The sequence below is a fragment of the Olea europaea genome, chromosome 6 (genome assembly GCF_002742605.1).
Source record: "Olea europaea var. sylvestris chromosome 6, O_europaea_v1, whole genome shotgun sequence".
Classification (NCBI taxonomy): domain Eukaryota; kingdom Viridiplantae; phylum Streptophyta; class Magnoliopsida; order Lamiales; family Oleaceae; genus Olea; species Olea europaea.
The window spans coordinates 8,329,446-8,352,550 of NC_036242.1; the positions used below are offsets into that span (position 1 = coordinate 8,329,446).

Genomic DNA, 23,105 nt, shown 5'->3' on the forward strand with positions numbered 1-23,105 from the left:
ATTAATATTTTAAAAAATATATTAATTGCTCCAAAATAATATGGTTTATAATTTCAATATTCCTGAAGAATATTGATCAATTATATGTAAAATCACAAATTAAATTACTTTATTTATCCACGTGTCCATTTTTCTGTATACGTATTTAGATATTGATGTTCTGATCAAATTATATTATTTTTTAAGGGAATAATGATATAAAATCTAACATAAAATTATGTTTTTACTCATGAAGAGTAAGTCCTTACATAATTATTACTGTAAACAATAATATGTTATTGCTCCTGAAGAGCATAAAATTAAAATTTTCACATTTCAGGATAATATCGATCTATTGTTCTTGAAGAAATAATAGTAAAATATAATGTGATCTCAAAATAGCACATTATAATTTTCATTAATATTCTAGTTAGATCTTACTTGCTCTCGAAAAGTATAATTACATATAATCTAACGTAAATTATATTTTTACACTCGAAGAGTAAATTATTGTATAATTTATTATAATAATATTTGATTGCTCCCGAAAAGCTTGAATTATAGTTTTCAATATTTTAGAAGAATATTGACACATTGCTTTCGAATGAGCGATAATAATAAAAAAAATATAACATGCTTTTAAAGCAGCACATGTTTCGAAGAATATATTATTTGGAATTTATGTTTATCTCTGAAGAAAAACATATAACTAATGTCGTTAGAACATTGATTAATTTGACTAATTGAATGATATATGATTATATAATATTTAATCATATTCTTCGAGATTAAATAATTGAATTATATATTAAATTGAACTAGAAGTTCAATTTGATTTTATTATTTGGCATGACCAGTTGGACAATTACTAGATCAATAATGATGCGAAATTTAAATATTTTAATGGATATTAAATGAAGAATCAGAAGATTTTTCAACCCAATGAATTCCTATATATTGGTTGTTCTCTTTATCAACAATTGATCATTAAACATCGCTAACTAAAATAGGGATTGGATTTTCTATGTTTCTGATAATTAATTAGGGTGATATATGGGGTCCTGTCACCCACCATGTTAACCATCTGAATATTATTTGTATCTAATAGATTTGACACAAATATTAGATGATTGCATGGTGTTCGCAAGTTGAAATTTGTGGAATTATTGCTTAAATTATGAACATAATTTTTAGATTATATAATCAAGACTGTGTTTTGTTAGTGCTAGTGGGCATAAATCTCAATATTTTAATTAGTGTTAGTTGGGATGTCGATAAATAGTTTAACACTATTGTTTGTTAAATACCTCCAATTAATTTAATTGAGAATAAAGTATTTCCCATTTTTATTTAGAGAATTCTATTACGCATCATGCTGAAATCACAGTTCTCCCTATTATAATTAGCTTATGGTTAAATCCTAATTTGTCCTTCTAATTATTTTGATGGTATAGTATATGTAAAAATTGAACACCACAATACACTGAGATGGAAAATAAAGAATACTGAGAATAAGTATGTAGTTTGAACTATTATTTCAAATGGGCGATATTTTATAATATTGAAAAACATGATTGTCAATTTGATTGGACAATTCTCTCAGTATTAGGGAAGGAATTAAGAAGTTGAAAATAATGTATAAATGTATCATCATCTAAATCCTCACTAAATATCATTCGAACTAGAAGTTCGAAAGATAATTTATTTAGATGCATTTATTGATTAAAGAGATCAACAATATCTCACGCACCAATTTTTAATATTCCTATACGAATTGATGTCTTAGGAGACAATTTGTTAGCATTATATTTAATATATCTATGGCATGCCTGAAGCGTGATGGTGTTCGATTCTAATACAAAAATCTTCAAATGAAAATGGAGTAATTAGCAAAGATGGTTTTATTAAAGAGGCATATACTCTTAATGAATATAAGACATAACAAATTATAAAATCCCAAAAGAGGTTCAGGTACTTGATATGTTGAAAATTGAGATATCTAAATAAGTTATGTCACTATGGGAAAAGAAATAAAATCGAATGAGAGAAAGTTGTCGACAATAATTTTGTACATGATATATGGTATCATATGTGAATCGCGAGGAATTGAAATAAATGCGTCGAAATATATCGATTGAAATAATGTTTAGCCAAATAAAAGGAAACGCGATCTTAAATTGAATTTACTAGATAAACACGAAATTTTTGGATCTGTAGTCCGAAAATTTAAAGGTATATACTTATACGAAAAGAAAGTGAGAAAAATGAAATTGTATTGTATAGTGCACGACTCTCAACATAGTGAATTTCACAAAGATCGTCATGAATGAAATCACGAGTCTATATAAAATTTGAAATACGTGATAGTCAACTGATCTGGCATGATTATTAATGTTATCTTTGAAAGATTTAATATGCTTGAAGTATAACTCAAATAATACATGCCCGAGAACCATATTCTTAGATCATTATATTGATTAAAACAATCTGAAAGCATGTGATATAATCGCCTTAGTGAATATTTGTTGAATGAATGCTATGAAAATGACCATGTCCGCCCATATGTTGTCATGAAGAAAACAAATGTTGGATTTGCAATTATAGTTGATGATTTAAATTTAATTGGAACTCTTGAAGATCTCAACAAAACTGCTGGTTATTTGAAAAATGAATTTGAGATGAAATATTTGGGAAAAATCAAATTTTGTCTTATGTTACAAATTAAACATTTCCCAAAAAGATTATTTGTTTATCAATCTATGTATACAGAAAAAGTTTTAAAACGCTTTTATATGGATAATGCACATTAACTGGTATCACCATGGTTGTTTGATCATTCGATGTCAAAAAGGATCCATTTCGTCCACTTGAAGAAGGAGAAAATTTTATTGGTCTTGAAGTACCATATCTTAGTGCAATTGGAGCATTAACTTATCTTGTAAATTGCAGTCGACCCGACACAGCTTTTTCTGTAAATCTCCTTACAAGATATAGCTCAACACCAACTCATAGATATTGGAATGGTGTTAAACGTACTTTTCATTACCTAAAGGGTATTATTATTTGAGATTATTTTATTCTCAAAAGTCGAGATTTGCTTTAGTGGGATATGCAGATGCATGTTACCTATCTGACCCATATAAAGTTAAATCATAAACAGGTTATGTGTTTACAAGTGGAGGAACGGCTATATCATGGAGATCTATGAAACAATCCTTCACAGCAACATCTTCAAATCATTCTGAAATTATTGCAATCCATGAAGCAGGCTGAGAATGTGTATGGTTGAAAACATGACCCATCATATCCAAGCATCATGCGGATTAACTTCAATAAAGGATAGTCCAACAATTTTGTATGAAGACAATGCAGCTTGTATTGCTCAACTCAAAGGAGGGTATATCAAATGTGACAGGACGAAGCATATTTCTCCAAAATTCTTTCATTCCAAAAGAATAATGACATCGATATCCAACAAATTCGTTCAATTGATAATGTGACCGATTTATTCATAAAAGCATTTCCAACATCTATATTCGAGAAATTAGTTCATGAGATTAGAATGCGTCGACTCAAAGATCTTCAGCGATCAATATCAGGGGGAGTAGTTGTACTATTTTTCCTATGCTTAGGTTTTTATCCCACTGGGTTTTCCTAACAAGGTTTTAATGAGGCAGTATTTATTTTTAGTATTCCAAAATAGTTGTACTCTTTTTCCTTCTTTTGATTTTTTCCCCCATTGGATTTTTATCAAACAAGGTTTTAACGAGGCAGATATTTTATAATGTGTCATTCAAGGGGGAGTGTAGTAAAAGGAAAGTTTATTAGGGTTTAGAGGTGAATGACAATTATACCCCTGCAACCCTAGAAATAATTACTATTGTATCTCTAATTTTATCTTATAAATATAGGGCTTATATATGTGTGTGTGTGTGTGTGTGTGTGTGTGTGTGTGTATTCGAGAACCTTGCTGCAAAAAAAAAAAAAGCGACAAACAAGAAGAATGCATAAAAAGAGATGGACCTAGTGAATAAAATATTGCATTTGTCCTATAAAAATATGCTTGCTTTTCCTTTTTGTTTGTTCCAAGTTATAGACCACATTCCTATTTAAGAGTACAAGTAACTTTTAAATTTTCAGTATTTAATGTGCATTGTTATCACAAAATATGAATTATTCTTATTTAAAGAATTACTTAACATAAGAATATTTTAGGAAACTAGTCGCTGTCACGTGCGTTGTACGAATTTTATATTTATTCTATTTTTATTAGCGCATTAATTTTAATTTTTTGGAATGGTTTTGAAGCAATATCTAGAAATGTTTCCATTATATAAGAAAAAATTACAAATTTTTACTGATTTTTACAATTTCATAACAGTGTTTTGTCACATCTAGAAAAAAAAATATGCTTGAATAAGAAATATATGAGGTTACACAAACTATTTTGCTTGTGTTATTGATATTCAATATTTGACAATGTTGATATGATTGATTTGAACCTGAAGATTATGTTTCTAAAACTTGTATGAGTCCGAATAAGTTGGAAAATACTTGCATTGGAAAATTGAACATTCAGTATAAAGTTTATTACAAAATAATTGTAAATTAATTTATAGTGAAGTAATGGATCCATCAATGCATACTTTGTGTACCATGAAGATTGAGAGTTTGTTGTAGCAGCTCAAACGCTCAAACACGTATGTGTCACCAATTTGAAGTTGTTTCTCTCTGGCATATTGTGACCAACCTATAGTGAAACATCTTACGTCACCATTTGTTGTCAAACTCATAGAAACAGTCCAGTTGCGACTCGAAGAGTCATGGATGTGAAAACTTTGTATAAATTTGGTAGATGTCTCCATTGAATCTTGAAGGTACATACTAAAAAGTAAAATAAAAATGAGCAAAAAGCGGAATTTAAAACTGTGGAAACATGAGTAAAAGAAACTCACAATTTTGCGACTGTCAATACCTCTGAATGTTAGCCTAAAGATAGGATTTCATGTATGGAATGTCTCTTCTTCAACAACATTGGGATCGGAGTGGTATGTATCATAAGTTAATTCTAACTGCGAATCATCAAATATTGAAACATTGAAGGTAGAATTTTCAATATATTCGAGCACAATAACATAACCATATTGTAAATTGTTCCCACCCACCAGCTAGATAAATGTCATTGTCAACTCTTTCTAGTTGTAGGTAGCAATTATACCATCGTATCCAATTAGACGTATTCCATTGGCAAGTTTATGTCTTGATTCAACAAAAGATCTTGGAAGCAACTATATAATGAAAAATAAAAGTATTTAGCTGATGTATGATTCTATTAGTTTTAAGAAAGAATAAGCATTATAATAAGACTTACCAGTTGAATGTTATGGTTTAAAGAACTGTCAACGATTCGAAAGAAACGGTGCGGTACATCCATACTTGACATGATAATGATTAGTGACGGAAAAAACACAAATTTAACAGTAACAACACAAATTTAGGTTGAGTGAAATAATTACTTCAAAATTAAAAAGGTCACAAGTATGAGAAAAACTTGTAATTTTGTGAATGCATTGTTAAAGAAATCTGTGTTTTTCCTTTTGGTATATTTATCTTCGATAAACTTACTTTCTTCACTAATTTTTCCAGGAGGCAATGTCCATAGTATAGAAAATAACGCATAGTTAATGAAATTGGATAAAAGAAAATTATAGACAGAATTTCATTAATCATAACATTATTGTATCAACTGATTATATATACATAGGAAAATGTCAAATATGTAGAATTTGAAGTTTCAAATCTCGAAAAATCATCAAATGATTTCACATATTCAAGGTTTCAATTTGAAGTTATTAAATATAACAAATATAATTTAGTTAAGTAGAGATATTTTTATTAATAGATAAGCATCAAACTTCCAACCTAAGTAAAACTTAAATTAAATAAAACTACCTTCGGTTTGTGGCTGTCTTGAGATGGAAGAGGTGAAATTTGAGAGATGAAAGGGTTTAAATGAAATAATGGAAGAATAAGAAGTGATACATTTTTGTCATTTTACCTTTGGCATGTATTTTGTTTAGATTCTGTGGCTGCATTCTTTTTTTTTTTTTCATAGGTTATTTTTTTTTCACAGCTTATTATTAGTATTATTTTTTATTATGTTTGTTTATTCATCTGGATAGTAGTGATTTTTTTGAGAGTATGCTTCTTCTTTTTTTTTTTTTTTTTTCATAGGTTATTTTTTTTTCACAGCTTATTATTAGTATTATTTTTTATTATGTTTGTTTATTCATCTGGATAGTAGTGATTTTTTTGAGAGTATGCTTCTTCTTTTTTTTTTTTGCATCCAAATTATTACCCTTATTGCAAAGTTGATTAGCATTGACTTTGAATAGGGATTTTCAGAGAATGTGCCTCACCTCCAGGTGTATTATTGGGGTCTAGCTGTTAATAGTCTGAATTGTTTGGTAAAGCAGAGTTTGGGTCACATACTTTCTCTTGCTATAATGATATGATGAATTGACTTATTTTTTGTTGTAGTGTGATAGCTGTAGCATTCTTTTACTCCCTCGGTCCCACAAAGAAAAGTTTGGTTTCTTTTTTCATATGTCCCAAATTATAGGCTACTTTCGAGTATTAATGAAAAATATAGCTGTTACCACATACAAGAGATAGAAATTCAAATATGGTGGTTTAATGTGATGGATAACGGTCATATTTTTTATTTTAATCGACAAATAATGGGAAACAAACACGGGCTTAACCTAGTGAAGAATTAGATGAAATAGTAAATGATTGTAACAATCACGTGAGTGTTTTTGGAAAAAGCCAAAAATCAATGCAAAAGTTTTTACATTTCAGTTGTAAAGTATGTATGGTGCAATCAATAATATATTTCACTATTCATTTATTTCAAATTCGAGCTCTCTTTCAACTATTTTTCTTTTAGGAAATTGCTAATTTGAACAATAATTGTTAAATTTTGCAGTTTCCTTTTGTTGTGATTGTTTGGCAACATTCTTTCTTTTTCTTTTTCATAGGTTAGTTTTCTTTCACTTACTTTTTTATTTTTGTCCTCTTCTTATTATTATGTTTAGATTCTTTTGTCGTTTAGCATTGCAATGATTATTTCCTTTTTATTTTTGAGATTTTTTTTGTATTATATTGAAATTAAACTTATTATTTTAATTATATTTTTTTATTAGATCTATAGCTTTTTATAAAAATATAAAATTTATTTTATATTGAATTTTGAATTACTGTATAAAAAATAAAGAAAATTGAATGTTGTTATTTTATATCATATCATAATAGTAAACTTAAATTTTAATGCATATTTATGAGCTAATAAACAAGCTAAAAAATTATAGAAAACAAATTTCAATTATTATAGACAAATATTAGTTTACATAATTTCTAGCACAAAAAAAGGGTTACGGTGTGGCATGTGGAGCAACTTCTCCGCACATTATGTGGAGCAACTCTATAACAAAGGTACGGAGGCTCCGCACAGTGGAGTCCCCGCACAAAATGTGCGGAGTCTCCCCACAAAATGTGTAGAGTCTTTGCACATGGGGAGAGTTGGAGAAAACTTTCCGCACAGCACGGAGAGTTTTTTTTTTTTTTTTTTTTAATTTAAAGCTAGCATCTACAATAGAATTGTTGCAGATGAAAGTACCAATAAAGATAAAAAAAAATCACATTTATGAAACAATAAATGTGAACCAACCATAAATTAGTAAGACTAAATGTTCGGTATTCCAATAAAAATGAATTCACCAAATTAACATCAATTTAGCAACTAAACTAAGATCATGCTAAGACAATACTTTTCAGAAAAATAATTAATTATAAAGCCTAAACAAGAAACAAATCCACACACAACTGATAATTATTTTAGCAGAAAAATCAACTTTCCATAGAGAGATAAGCAAGAATGTATAATCAATAAGAAGATAAAGCTAACAAGGACAATCGAGAAACTTGAAAAACCTACACGTCTAAACAAAATTCATTAAAGAAAAAACTAAAGAGAGAGAGAGAAACCGACTAATGCCCGAAAACTACCTCTCTGGAAAATAAAGAAATAGAATTCATTCAACCTTGCAACAAACTCACTCAGTCTGCTTCTGCTCGAAAGGAAAATATTCATTTTCAATACAACTTAGAACAAAACCTAAATAAATTCCATAAAAAATTACGAAGAAAAACACTACTAACCATGTACAGCCCATTTCATGTTACATAAAAGGAAACTTGGAAGCAGCAAAGTTTTTTTTTTTGGAGAAGAAATGGGAGTCGAAAAAGATATTTAAATTGATATACCTCTTCAACCGCCTTCTCGTTTAGAGTATTTCAAAGCCTTTAATTCTGCATTATATCTGCATTATGTAATATGAAGATTCAAAAAACAAAAGAATGGCGGAAAACAAAGGCTTAATGTTCACAAACATATAAATTGTACCTCATAAGATCTGAAGAAAAAGTTGAACCAAACGCATAGCAATTTACTTCTTGTGTTCCAAAGTTTTTTTTTTTTTTAGGACTCGAATGAGAGATATTGGAGCTCCACAAACAATACCAAACTAAGTAAGTGCATAGTAAGAAAGAGAGAGGAAGCTAGGTTATGGTAGTGGGGATGGTGAAGTTGTGTGTATCAATGGAGAAATAGGGATGGTTACGTAAAGTTGAAAAGGCATGACCGGGTAGAGATCTACAATAAAATGAATGCGAGAAAAAAGGGCATACAGTCTGTTCAATCTACAGTGGTGCCTTGTTGCCCTTTTAATAGAACTTAGAAATATATTTAAATTTTATATTTTCATTTATATCAATTCATTTTCTTAATTTGTGTAAAAATAGAAGTAATCCTATTTTTTATGGGACAGAGGGAGTAGTTAGAAAAATAGTAAAGATAAATAAAAAAATAATTGAATTCTTTGTTTGGTAAATGAATAACAATGTATTGAATTAGTATCGATAAACTCATGCACTCGAACTTTAATAACAAACTTCCTTAGAAAAATATTTTGTTTTTGAATTATCTATATATAATCTATTATTTTTAAAATAAACATTTTCTTCACAAAAAGAAAAATGAAAAAGTACCGTTTTAATCCCTAATTTTGAAGCAATACTGTGTTTGTTACTTGTCAAGTCGGAAATAATCTTGCTTTCACTTGCAACTTAACCTTCAATTATTCAACCATCACCATATTCTTCCATCTTTCTTTCCCTAATGCAGAATTTGTTTTAAACTATTTAACACTTTGATTTATTCCATGTATTTTGAAGTTTACTGAATTGTATTTGATTTAAGTGATCTTAGAAGTACTTTAAATAGCAAAACAAAATTATTGAGTTACAATATATATATTTCCTTATTGCATTCTACCGTAAGGCATCTACTAGACCTTCCTTATGCATTTTTTCTAAGCCGAGTAAGGTCTCATGATCTACAGGGGCCTTATTTAAAAAAAAAATCGATCGAAAACTTGCCCCAAGACCCGTCCAAAGCCAGGCCAATTATTCAAAATAATCTCTTTTACCTAGGTTAGAAGATAGCGGTGAGCAATAGATACACAAAATGGCAGAGGAAATTACAAGTTAATCGAGTTCGAAGAAGAAATGGATTTGCAGAATATATTACAAGTAATCCGTTTGTGCCCCTTAATTTATCTTTCATCTTGTATATTGTTTTAAATATTGTATTTTTCTCCACTGTACATTCTGTATAGAATGACTCCGATGTGCAATAATTTGTTGGTTTCTCTAATTTGAGGCCCTCTTTGTATGTTAATTGTCTTAGACTCTTAAGAATGCTATAAATCTAGCATTGGGATTGTTCCTTTTTTTTTTCCTATTGAAATCTGTTAAGGATTTTCCCTATTTAAAATGTTAATAAGCCTTTAGAACAGTAAGCAGATGATGTTGTGGTGGTTTGGCAACAACAAATCTATGTCCATATGTTGTGGTGATACTTTGTGTTTCTTATGCATTTGGATGAAAATCTTGATAAATACTTGACATGTCTATGGTTATAATGCTTCTGTCTGCTTTCTTCAGGCATGTGCCAAGATGTTATTCTTTTATAACTAGATTTCATTCTTAATACATCACCTAGGACCTCAGAAAAATTAGCCATCTAGGGCCTCAAATTTCTCGGAGTTGGCCCTGGCTCTCTTTTCTGATTTTTCATATTTAAGGATTTTTTTTATTATTCATATTTTTTGCCTTGAACTGGTACAATATTCCTCACTCTTTTGTTCGTTTGAACTCGAGCGCTCTTCGCCTCATGATCCACACACACTCACAGGTAATGCTCAAGCTAGGTAATTATGCTAATCTATAATGCTTTTGAATTAATTAAATTTACTAGAATTTTAAGCAAGAGAAAGTGTTAGTTCTTATCGGGTTAATTTTGTTGGAGAATTGAACTATGTTTCATTGTCATTTTTTGAATAAGTGTGTTCAAGCTATACATAAGAAAATGTGGGAAGTTAACACAGTGGGTAAATTTGCGTTAGTAAGATCACTTTAAAATGTAGGAACAATTAAAAGTTTTGTAGTCAAAGTGAAATTTAGTGTGAAGTTTATTGGCCAGTGTTGTTATCCTATAATTGTTATACTCCAAAACCAGATAACATAGAGCAGCTTGGGCAAAGATGGTTTTGTAATGAGTAACTAACTCTTTAATAATTCCTATTTACAGTGAACTGTGTTTACTGAGATGGGTTATTTGCTTTCATTTCTAAGCAAATCATTTTTATGTATTTAGTAAAAGTTTTATATAAGTAATGATTATGTGCCTTTTTTGCATTTCTCACATTTCTTTCATGTCAATAATGTTCAAGGAATCGATTATTGACTCGGTGCTTCAAATTTGGAGTTGTGGTCATTATCCGAAGGTATTGATAACCATTCTATTTTAAACATTCCATTTGGATTGAGCAAGTGAGGATCACACTTTCTTCAATTTTTTTTTTATTTTTTATTTTTTATTTTTGCTTTTTGTTTTTTTGTTTTTTATTTTTTTTGGTTTCATCTGGCCAATTTACATTTAAAAGTACAATTTGAATTATCCATCCTTGTGTTCAGCTAATACTAAATTTGTACGAGTCTTGATTTTTAATCGGCCCGTTATTGTGTTTAATTAGACTTTAATATTTGGATGGTTCTTGGTCATTATTGGACAAACTGAGTTTAGATTTAACTTTTTGGGTTGGTGAAATGAGCCAAGATTGAATTGGAGCATGTTCTAGTCAACTATGCACAAATAAACTTGACTATTTTACATTTAGTAGCATGCACGTGTGCCTTTATATGATTAAATAGGGTTATATGGACACATCTAAGTGTTGGATCATTCTAGTTTCATTCTTCAAAATGTCTTTGCATTTACTTGTACACTTATGGCTTCGTACATGAAAAGTGGTGATATTTAAATCATTGAGTGCAACACTCATCTTCTTTATAATAACCTGACCCTTCATGTCTTGAAAAATCAATATGAATGTGAAATGCAAATGTCAATCCCAAGAGTAATCGAATTATTTTTGGCAATGAACTGTTGTTTTCGACAGTTAGGCTTTGATTGTGAACATTCGACTTGCTATATATTTTGAATTAAAAGTTGACTTCTATATCTATTCTTTTTCTTGGGTTAGTACATTGTTTAAGTCTCGAGCTTGCAAGAGTGTTATCATGTTTCTTTGCTAGCTGCTTTTATTAGATAATGATATTTTACTTGCAACTTGTGTTATTACATTTATAATAGCTTCTTTGTGCATCCATTTGATCAGTTTATAGTATTTAATGCTTGTTCAATGTCTACCTAGCATATAAATCTTCCCGTTTTAAGAAGTTAGAGTGTGATACATATACGTATGGCACGAATGATTTATTTGGCCACATCTCTAATGTCAGATATGTTAAAATCATATTGTCAAGTAAATAGGACCTAAATTTGATGACGAGTTTATTCAAATTAACTCTTGGAGGATGCAATGATTGACGAATTTTGTCTGGTTGGAAAAGAACACATGCATGATTTATTTTTAAGAAAATCTAATAAGTAATTACTCATTTACAAATTCTTTTAGTACTTTTTTTTTTCCCTTTCAATCGTTGATTCATTTCGGTGTTTTAGAAGGTCAAACGAAGAATTTTTAATTCAACAATTCTGCAATATTATACTATGAATGCTTAAGACAAAAACCCTTTAATACCTTTTATTTCTTTATCATTTAGGTGGTTTAGAGGTCAAAAATAGAATTCTTGACAGTTTAGTAGGCAAATGGCATCGCAGTGAACTATTGTTCCCTTCAATGACTCTTGAAAGATGGTTGAATATCAATAGATGAGTTGAGTCATCTGTTAAGATTAACTATCATTCTCGGTAGATAAACTGTCAAGACTGATAGTTAATCTCAATTTTTCTCGAGACACAATAGTTTCTCGAGAGATCAGTTTGGCAATCATCCGTCCATGTCTAACTTTGGTTCATCCGAATATTACACGTGCGTTTGGCATTAACAAGTATGAAATATTATAATCTAACCTTTTTTGATTTGTTGTTGTACCTTGGTCTACATATCCATCTTCAGTTCACCCGAATGTTGCACGTGTGCTTGGCATTAATATGTAGGAAATATTACGATCTGACTTTTTTTTGCTTTCTTGTTGTACCTTATTCTTGAGATGAATTTTGAGATTTTAGTTTGCAAAAATTCATGGTTGCACGCCCACATTTCGCAAAGATGCAATTTCAAGTACCTAGAAACCATCATGGAGCATTTGATGATCAACAATGCAAAGATTTTCACAACTCATACCTCAGGTTCTTGGCCAAGGTTCTAGGGATACAATTTTCTGTCTAATTAATCCAATAACTAGTGTTCAGATCCATCCAAACTGATAAGATAAACGAATTTTGGTTCAATGTACAAAGGCATTTGACTAGGTTCGGATTGCAAGAATACACGGTCTTAACGGGATTAAAATGTGGTTTCCCTCAGCAAGGAGATCAGTTTACTCATGTGATGGAAAAAATGAGACTTAAGGACAAATACTTCAAATCAATGTAGAACATTTTCTGTGTTCAACTCGAGAAGACTTTTCAACTCGAGAAGACTTTTATCTGATTGTCGACGCCCCGAGCTCATCAATACAAGCTCAACCTTGCTCTAATTGTCAAAGGAATATTCGACGCTCCGACTAATAATATGGGTGCCGATTCCAACACATTGTCAATCATTGATGACCTCAACATATTTTTTACCTACCTTTGGGGATAGAGTGGGATACAATCGTCTGTTGGGTTAGAAAATTTTCCTAGGCTAAGAAGAAGAAGGAGAAGGACATTAGTTATACAATTCACGACTTTTCCATTGTCATGTAGGTATGAATAAATATTTCAGATGATATATTCTTTATTTTGACACAAATATATTGTCATGTCTATAAAACTCTTGTCACGTGAAATTGATGAATAGTTTGGCCAGAGGCTTGGTCAATGATTGCCATGGCTTCTTAGCTAGACGTCTACAAAGTAACCGCAGCAATGTACATATGAGGTATTCTTCAAGAACGTACATGTATATGATCATGTTGAATGTAGTCAATCTTTTCATTTGGAAATTGTATACAATACATACCCATAGACACATAATTTCTATTTTCGCAGCTATACATACATGTAACACTATGTTCCACTGAAAACAAGCGTGATCAAGCATATATCTCGATGCTCGTACCGTTTGAAGATCGTATTGTGATTGCATTAAACATCATTGCCAGGAATATATCGCTTCACAATTTTATGCAAAGCATGTGAGAAGTAAAGGTAATGACGAATCATCTACTAGGATGCCACCGAAAAATAGACCGAAGAAGGAGGCTAAGTTGATGAGACATCTAGTGGTGATGACCAATCGGGTGAAAATACTGATCATGAAGATTCAAGCAAAGATGATAGTGAAACTAGCAACGATGACTAGTCAAGTGACGGTAGAAGAAATGATAGCAATGGTGAACATATCCTTAGATGACAAGCTGCAACTTTTGGAGCAATCTTGTCGAGAGTGAAAATTGAGGAATTGTTATTGGAAAAATGAATCATCATTGAATGTGACCTGAATAGTGAAACTTGAAATCAGTTAGTGTGTGACCTCAACATTTGTAAGAATTAGGGAGTTCATATCTACACTTGTGACCCAATCTGGTTTCTACCAATCTTGCAACTACGGCATATATTGATGAGCACAGAATTACTGCAAATTTACAATAAGGTATGTGTGTTACTTGTTTAAAAGTTCATATTAATAAATATAAGGTCATTTTAGTAGTATCCATTCTACGAATCACTGATATGTTTGTTAATATTGCAACTGTGATTTAGAAGTTGATGGAGGAGGCATCGGCCCATGCTCGGATGACCATGACGGTCCATTGCTTAGTAGAAGCCAGGAGGTGAATGGTATGTGCATTAATCTTTGAGGAATTCAAAATTTTAAATACTCTGATCTCATTCTGTAGTATGGAAATTACAAATATTGAACTCTTTCACTTTCATTGCAATTGTTTTTTCAACTAGATGAAGGAGGTATCGACCCGTTACCGGATGACTATGTGGGTCCATTGGCTACTGAACTGTAGGAGATGAATGGTATGTGTGTTAATTATGAGAAAATATACATTTGATATTACACTCTCATCTCATTCCCTAGTATGCAAACTAGAATTATTGAACTTGTGTTTGCTAATATTGCAAATATTGTTTTCAAGTAGATGGAGAAGGCAACGAGCTCGAAGTGTTGTGCCTGAACAATGACGAAGTTCCTTTGACTTGTGGCGTGACGGAGGAGGACAGTAAGTATTGTATTGAAAAAGTTATGCTATGTCCGAAATCCGACTGTTTACAATAAGTATGTTGAGTGCAAAGCTACTGTTGAATTCTGACCTGATTTAAGTACGAATGGTGAAATATTATTGGATAACACTATAGACACCATTATGCTTTCGACGTCTACTAGCATGGTCCAACCTGAAGGTAAGTACACAAGAAAATTGATTACCACCAACTACATGTAGGAAACTTTAAAATTAGATGGTACACATGATTTAAGATTCACAATTTTTTATAAATTAGGACGAAATTTAGGGGATAAATATACACTTAGACCTTAAACCATCACAATTGTTACTCAAGAAAATTTGAGCTGTGATTTAGTGATTGTGCACTAAATGGCCATAATTGCTTCCCTCCAAAAAATTGGTTATAAATAGCATAACATGACTTTCTTCTTAGTTTCACTTAAACACTGTTCTAGCTATGTGATACTTTATACATCAAAGATATATAAATAATTTCACTCAATACAACTATATTGATATAATAGATTCATCCACGGAAAGCAACAAACAGTTCAACCTGAATGAGCCTCTACTAATACCTGGTTCATCCCCATTTTTTCCATCATAATTTCGTCGGATGTTGAAGAAGTCAACCCTCAAAATGGTAGGAGAGTCATTTTAGCTGGTCCTTTTTCCAACATGGACGAAATTTCAAGCAAAACCGCTCAATCACTGAACAGTGTACTTGATGATGTGTTCGAGTTCATGGTTCCGTACGAAAGATCGATTCAACGATGATGAGTCATTGCGATGTTTCCACCTCCTGAGATAATTTTCGTAAGTTCAAACAATTCTAATGAAGACAATAGGGGAACATTCATGTATCTAATATAGATAAAAAAAAATATAATGAAATATATAGTATAGACCCTTAAACAAAAACGTAATGAGGTTAGCTTTCTTCAGTAAAGAGAGTGGACACTTTGGTAAAGAAAAACTTGATAAAATAATTTATTTAAATGTTGCTGTTCAGAGCTATAATCTGAAGGTAATGAAGGTAATTTCAAAGTCCAAGGTATTTGTGTCGATGACTACGCGTCGTAAATTTTAGAATCTTTGTAAAGTCCCGAAAATTTTCATTGATTAGAATTAATTATTTTATATGCTATATTTTTAACATCTTGAAAAGTTAGGGACTAAAGTGATATATATTAAATTTCAATTTTATTTGGATCAAATATTTAGATATTGATAGAGCAATAATAAGTCTTTGAATATTGGGTTAGTTGGATAGATCGTAATTAATCATACATGACTTGAGAAAAAGTTAATTCAGATAAGCAAAGCCCAAGTTATAAGGTCGAAAGATAGTCTTAAATGGTAATTTAGTTAAGTTAATTAATGCATTTAGAATTTGAGGGTGACACGTGTAAAACAAGTGTATTGGTAAGTTATTAATTGTTTTTATATTAATTAAAGAATTCGTATAAAGAAAATGGAGTTATGGGGCAGCCACGTGTGTACGCTTGTTGAAAAAGTTGTCAATTAACTTTTATTTTCTTATTCTAATAATTTGGTGTAAAATTCCTAAAGTCTTGTGTCCCATACAATTGTTGTTTGAGATATTTTGTTGGATTAAACCATATGTACAGCACTTGCCGTACATCATGGTTCACAGCCTCCTCACAATGAGGGAGCCCCACCTCGATTTTATTTTTTTTAATGTATGCGGGCCTCCTCCGATGTGAGGGGGTTGTCAACTGTGTTGTGTGCCGAGTTGTGCACACAACATGGTCCTATTTCGTTTTAGACGATAGAGGTGTGTTGCTTGAAACATGGAATTTTCTACACGAAGTCCAATACTCCTATCCCCACTTTTATAGAGTTTTGTTATATAATATAATTCATGAATGCAATAACTTTTCCCACTATATGTATATGCAAAAACACTATAGAGGTAGAAAGAATTAAGTGAACATGATTTTTTTACTATTGTCTTCGAAAAAGTTATAGCAATCTAACAAGGTAGGATAACGATGTGCAGTTATTTTTATCTTGTTTAAATTATAATTTTTTCTATGTTGTCGAATTATTATACTTATGAAAGTTAAAGATATGATATGAAATGTATAGCTATCTGGTACCAAAAATATGATATGTAATGAGCTCTTACCAATTTATAAAGTTATGATAACGGTATGATATTTTTGACACATGTTTTAAATATTTTTATTCGGAATTGCATCATTATTTTTATGTCCTATTGAATATTCTCATGTATTCACCCTTTCCCCCTATTCTTCATAGGTTAGAACGGTTCATTGATCGACGGGCGATGAGATGCAGTCGTGGTGCTAGAATTTTTGGAACTCAATAAATTAAATCCGATGTAATGTGATTGAAGATTTTATTTCCAACAATTAGTTGTACTTATTCATGAACCATTTTCCTTCTTAAGGAATTAGACAATTTATTTGATTATGACATATAGTTAGGGATGGTAGTGGGCCGAGCCGAGCCGGATCGGCTCGTTAACTCATGAGCTCGGCTCGGGTCGTGGCGAGCCGAGCTTGGGCTCGGCTCGTTGCTCGTGGACAAGCTCAGCTCGGCCCACGAGCTCGTGTCCTCACGAGCCCACGAGCGGCTCGTGAGCTCGTGAAATATTTTTTTTTTTTGTGCAAATTTTTCAAATTTTATTGATAAATTTTTTTTTTCCACATTTTTGGACGAGCCGACTACTCGGCGAGCTCGACGAGCCAAGCGGGCTCGGCTCGTTGGACGGGACCCCCCGCTCGGCTCGAGCTCGGCTCAATTGACATCCCTACATATAGTATATGTTATTATGAACCAACATCTTTTTCATAGGCCATGACATAAAATAAATTTTGTTTGTAGATTTCTCATATTAAAATAACTGCTTGTTATTTAACTCTACATGACGCTGGTCGAATTTGACATATTCAAGTAGTTAATTGAAATTTTATGCTTAGCTCTTGTTTGATCCCAATTTTTTTTTAAAATACATTTTTTTCCTTTTCTTTTCAACCACACGTTCTTCAATCAAATAATATTATACTCAAACCCAAAACTTTTTCTTATTTTTAACTACACATTCTTCACATATTTTCCATCAATCAATTATTCTAAAATGCATTTTAAAAAATAATATGGCTCAAACAGGCTATCATTGAGGAAAGCATTGTGTTAGGAACCATTGCATTAATAATGCCAGGAAATTGAAAATTTCCGTTTGTCTGCCACCTGTGTTAAATTCGTAAATTAATTTGCATGCCAATTACGTTCCTAATATTTAAATTATAAATTGGCTACGTGTATATCTCACATGGTTTGAGAAATGATTGTCATCTATTTGAATTAGGTGATCCAAAGTAGGAATAAAATATTAATGATATACGTCACTAGACTAAGTCGCTAAAATTGCTCTTTTTTTTCTTTTTCTTTTTTTTTTTTTTTGGATACGCGTTAATGTTGAAATCACTCAAATTTTGCATAGAATTGAACTCTATGATGTATTTAAGAATTTGAGATCTATCCAAACATGTTTCAATATATTGTGGTATTGGAAAATTTCATGAAAAATTGACCGAATCAAACATGTTCTAAGAGTTTTTGGAGCCCATAAAACATTGTCCCGAACACAAGGCATATAATGATCCAGAACTATTGAAGATTGAAGGACTTTTTCCCGAATACGGACCCAAAAGTTTTAAGCTTGAAATATATTTTTTATTTTCCTAAATGATTTTGGTACTAAGACAGGAGATTTAATGGAGAGCCGAAATTTTTGAACTCAAAGACTTTGTCCCATATAGGCAGGAACGGACACAAGGGGTAGCATGGAGGGTCATGCGATCCTCCTATATTTGCGCAAACTCAACTTTTTCTTTCTTTCTTCTTCTTCTTCTAATTTTTCTTCTTCTTCTTCTTCTTTTTTTTTTTTTTGACAACCATTAAATTTTCAATATTTTGTCAAAATTTCGAAGTCATTAAAGAGTGTCAAATGAAGTTGAAATATTGTATTCTTAATACCATTTCAAAGTGCTCGCAAACTAGTTTTTTAAGCCATTAATAGCATGCGAAATGGCTAACCTTAGAAAATGTTATTGCTTGTCAAAGTATGATGTTTTAAACTAGTATTTTGATAATATTCTAATTTTAAAAATTCTCTGACATTTGTACGATAGACAAATTCGCAAATCATCTAAGTTATCTCGAAATTTATTTTGAGACTACATCTTAGATATATCGAATGGTTCAAACATATATAAAAAATCGTTAAAAATGTGTCAAACATGCATTTTCAAAAAATTCGAACTTGTCTTTTCTTTAAAAATTTTCAATCATTTTATTAATATTTATTATTTTTACACAAATAATTTTCTCAAAATAATTTACATCATTTTATTTGGAAATTTTACATGAAATATGACATTTTTTATTTCAAAATTTTACATCAGAAAAATCGTACTCCATGTAAATTCTAGGATGTAAATTTACATGGGGTATATATATATATATATATTTCCAAATTTGAATGTGTCCTTAATTAAAAGTGTTTGCGCTCGCCACTGCATGTAGGAGAATGATGCAAACTCAAAAGTTTAACGTTTGGAATATATTTTTATAATCTGTAAGATTTTTGTGTACGATAGGAAATTTGAGGGACACTCAAAACTTTTGAATAAAATTGAGCAAATGCATCTATTTCTAAAAGTAATTTCAAAATAGGAAGTTCTTTTAGAATTTAGTTTTCAAACAAAAATTAAGATATTTTCTCCAAAAATTTCTTTTATAGAAAGCAAAAGTCATATTAAACGGATCCTAAATGACTCATTTAGTCCTTGTTTGGCGTAAATTAAAATTAAATTTTTGGGATAATTATATTTTCAAATAATATTTTTAAAGAACGTGTGGTTAAAAAAGAAGGAAATTTTTTGAATTTACATGTAATATTATTTTATTGAATAATTTGTATTTGAAAAAAAAAAAAGAGAAAAATGCATTTTAAATTTAATTGAGTCCAAACAAGGTACCTTAATTTATGAACAATAGTATCACTTAAATTGATATTTGAACTTTAATGCTGTTAAATAGAACTATTCATTTATAAGTCAAGGAAGTTATATCCATCCAATGTTGAACTTTTATCTCTAAATTTCAATCTAAACCAGAATCTTCTTTATACATACAAGAAAGTCTTATTTTAAGTTGCCTGTCGGCCCCACAACGTGTTCACCACTAATCATTCATTCATTTCAAACGTTTTGGCTTTTGTAATTTTAGTGGGGGAAATTCATACCCCGTGAGGCCAAATGGCGTCTGATCATTTTAAATGGAGGGTTGCCATTTGGGGTTTAGGGTACAGGGTTTACGTTTTAGGGTATAAGGTTTAGAAAACAGAAAAACATGTAATTGTTCAACATGTACAAGTTTATATGATGTTCAAAACACTATTTTACTAGTTTTTGAGTGAATTTGAGATCCCTTGACCAAAACCACATGTTATCATTTTACACGTAAGGGTGCCATTTAAGGGGTAGAGTATACAAAAATATAGCTCGTGTAATCGTTCAATATGATCAAGTGAAATTGAGATCCTGTTACCCAATATCACATGTCATTCCAACACTTGTTTCTTAGTGAGATCGAGGCATCATGACCCAAAATAGCATGTTGTCATTTTTAATGTATAACTGTTGTTTTTCCAGACTAGATAAATTTGCATAGTTAATAATATAATCTATTTTTCCATTGCATAAATATATAAACTATCATAAAAACTGCAGTTCTGTTTCAACTCTACTACTTAATGTTTGAATAAAACATTCATTCAATGGAAAAGCAAAATTTCATAGCTACACTAGTCAACATCCATACACCTGTTCCGTAATCAATCATAAAAATCAATACTAACTAAACAAAATCAGCATTCATGCACTTGTTTTCCAACTAAATCATATAAAACGTTCCTATCTAGATAAAATTAGCATCTAAGTCCTATATCTTTCGACTACATAAATTTGAAAAATATATGAAGAAAACAATTATGTTAACTCGGCCATCGAAGGCGAAATATATTCCACCAAAATATATTATCATAGATACATTGGTCAAACTATAAATATAAATGAAAATTCCCACTAATATGCTTATTGTTTCCATCACTTCTGCATTCCCAAGACTAAAATTTGAGGTGACAAAATACTCTTAAAAATAGCAACTTTAGCATAGATAAGATAAGATGAAGCAAAATAGTTCTAAAGCAACACCTACAAGTTATTCCCGTTTAAACTTCGCACAAGCTACTACTAAAGTACCAAATACATCTAGTCATCAGAATATACCAATTGCAAGAGATAACTGACAACTACCTACTGACTAAATGCATACTCATGCAGAAGTAAATTCTCAAATAACGACGAACGAGAGAAAAATGACCATGTGGATGTTCTCAAATCAAATGCCAAAATTAGCATGGACCTTTTTTTGGAAAATTAAGCTAATGCTTGTGCCATCAAATACGAACCGTTAAAAGGCTTTAGTAAATGAATGAATCAAAATTTCAAAACGCCCTTATTTCATTACAGCAAAAGTAAACAAAAGTAAACAACTAATCAAAATACTACCATCTAACAAAATTAGCGTCTAAGTCCTATATCATCTGATCACAGAAAATTGAAAAATATACAAAGAAACAATTATTCAATCTTATTATCGGCTATAAGTTTTATGTCTAATCCGGCTGACAAAAGTTCTATAAAGTTGGTAGTGTATATTCCGTAATCTCATTGATCGACAAGAGATAACTGCAAGCTACCAACTGACATGTCCGTTGCTTATCTCTGCTCATCATTCAATTGTGCGGCCAAAAGCTTTTCTCCCCCAAATATCATCTAATATTGCTTAAATATAGTAAGTCTATGAAGGTAGTGCATTTTTGAAGGTCTACCTTTAATTTTATCTTCAGCGGGAATCACAAACTCGAATGAGTGTTCCATTTCTAAAATAAAGAAATCACATACTAAAATGAGTGCTCCATTTCTACAATAAAAGACGCAAAATGATCATGTTAATTAATCAATGAACAAATATAAGAATTTTACAATAATGTTAAATGATATGTAGTACAATTCATTTTCAAAAATAGAAAAAAAATAGGTCACATTTTCAAAATTACATAAACGGCAGGATGCAATTTTCAGAACTATATATACTTCATGGTGCCATGCTGGAAAATTCAACAACTAACATATCAAATATCACAATCTCAACAAAGTAAATGCAATTTACATAATGGAAAAACATGCAAAACATTACCATATATCAGTTACAATAAAAAATCGCGATCTTTTATTACTCTACCATATTCCATTTAATGCAAATTACAAAATAGTACCAATTTGCAAAGACTTCAATGATATCACAGAATATCTATTTCATTACACTAATATTGCAACTAACATGACATTTAAATATTTTCAACAAGCAAATACTTAAATATTTAATTTTTGATAGCACTTTCTATTAAATTGCCATCTTTGTTTCCACTTATCAGCTCAACACTAATTTTTGATAGCACTTTCTGTAATACTCTAGTCAATTCAAAAAGAAAAGTCAAAGTTAAAAAAAAAAGGAACAAAAGACAAAAAAAAGTGGCAGGCGGTGGAAATTAATACAAATCCAAACCAAATTCATAACACACACAAAAGAACGGACCAGAGAAGAAAAAGAGAGAAAAAGAGAGAGGAAAAAGAGAAAAAAAAAAGAAAAAGAGGAAGAAAAAGAAGAAGGAAAAAAAAGGGAAAATTTTGTGAATGCGTTAGGAATTAAGTGCTCTATCCTATTAGTCTTGAATTTCTCAATTTTGAAAGGTAAGTAAAAAGTTACTTATTATTAAGTTATGTTTGATTTTGTAGTTGTTAGATTGTTAGGTTAAATTTAATTTTATTGAACGGGTTAAGTGTAATAAACTATGAAATTGAATAAAATGAAAGAAAAATTAATTTTAGTAATTAAAGAGACGTTAAAAATCGCCTAAACGTGAAATAATTATGTTTAGGTATCGCCTATTTAATTATTGAAATTAGTTAATTGTTGATTTAAAAATTATATTATATTTCAGGCGGCGATACGGATATCGGGACAGCGTATCAATCGAATTGATTTTGGCGTACATAGTTCTGTGAGTGGAAAAATATAAATATTTTTAAAGTATTTATAAATTAAGTTTATTGTTAAAGTATGTGCAATTA

At 30.6% G+C, this 23,105-nt stretch overlaps 1 pseudogene; it reads right to left on the reverse strand.

Moving 5' to 3' along the window:
- LOC111395101 overlaps positions 1-5,413 on the reverse strand; it is a 10,694-nt pseudogene extending 5,281 nt beyond the window's left edge.
- Between the last annotated feature and the right edge of the window lie 17,692 nt (positions 5,414-23,105).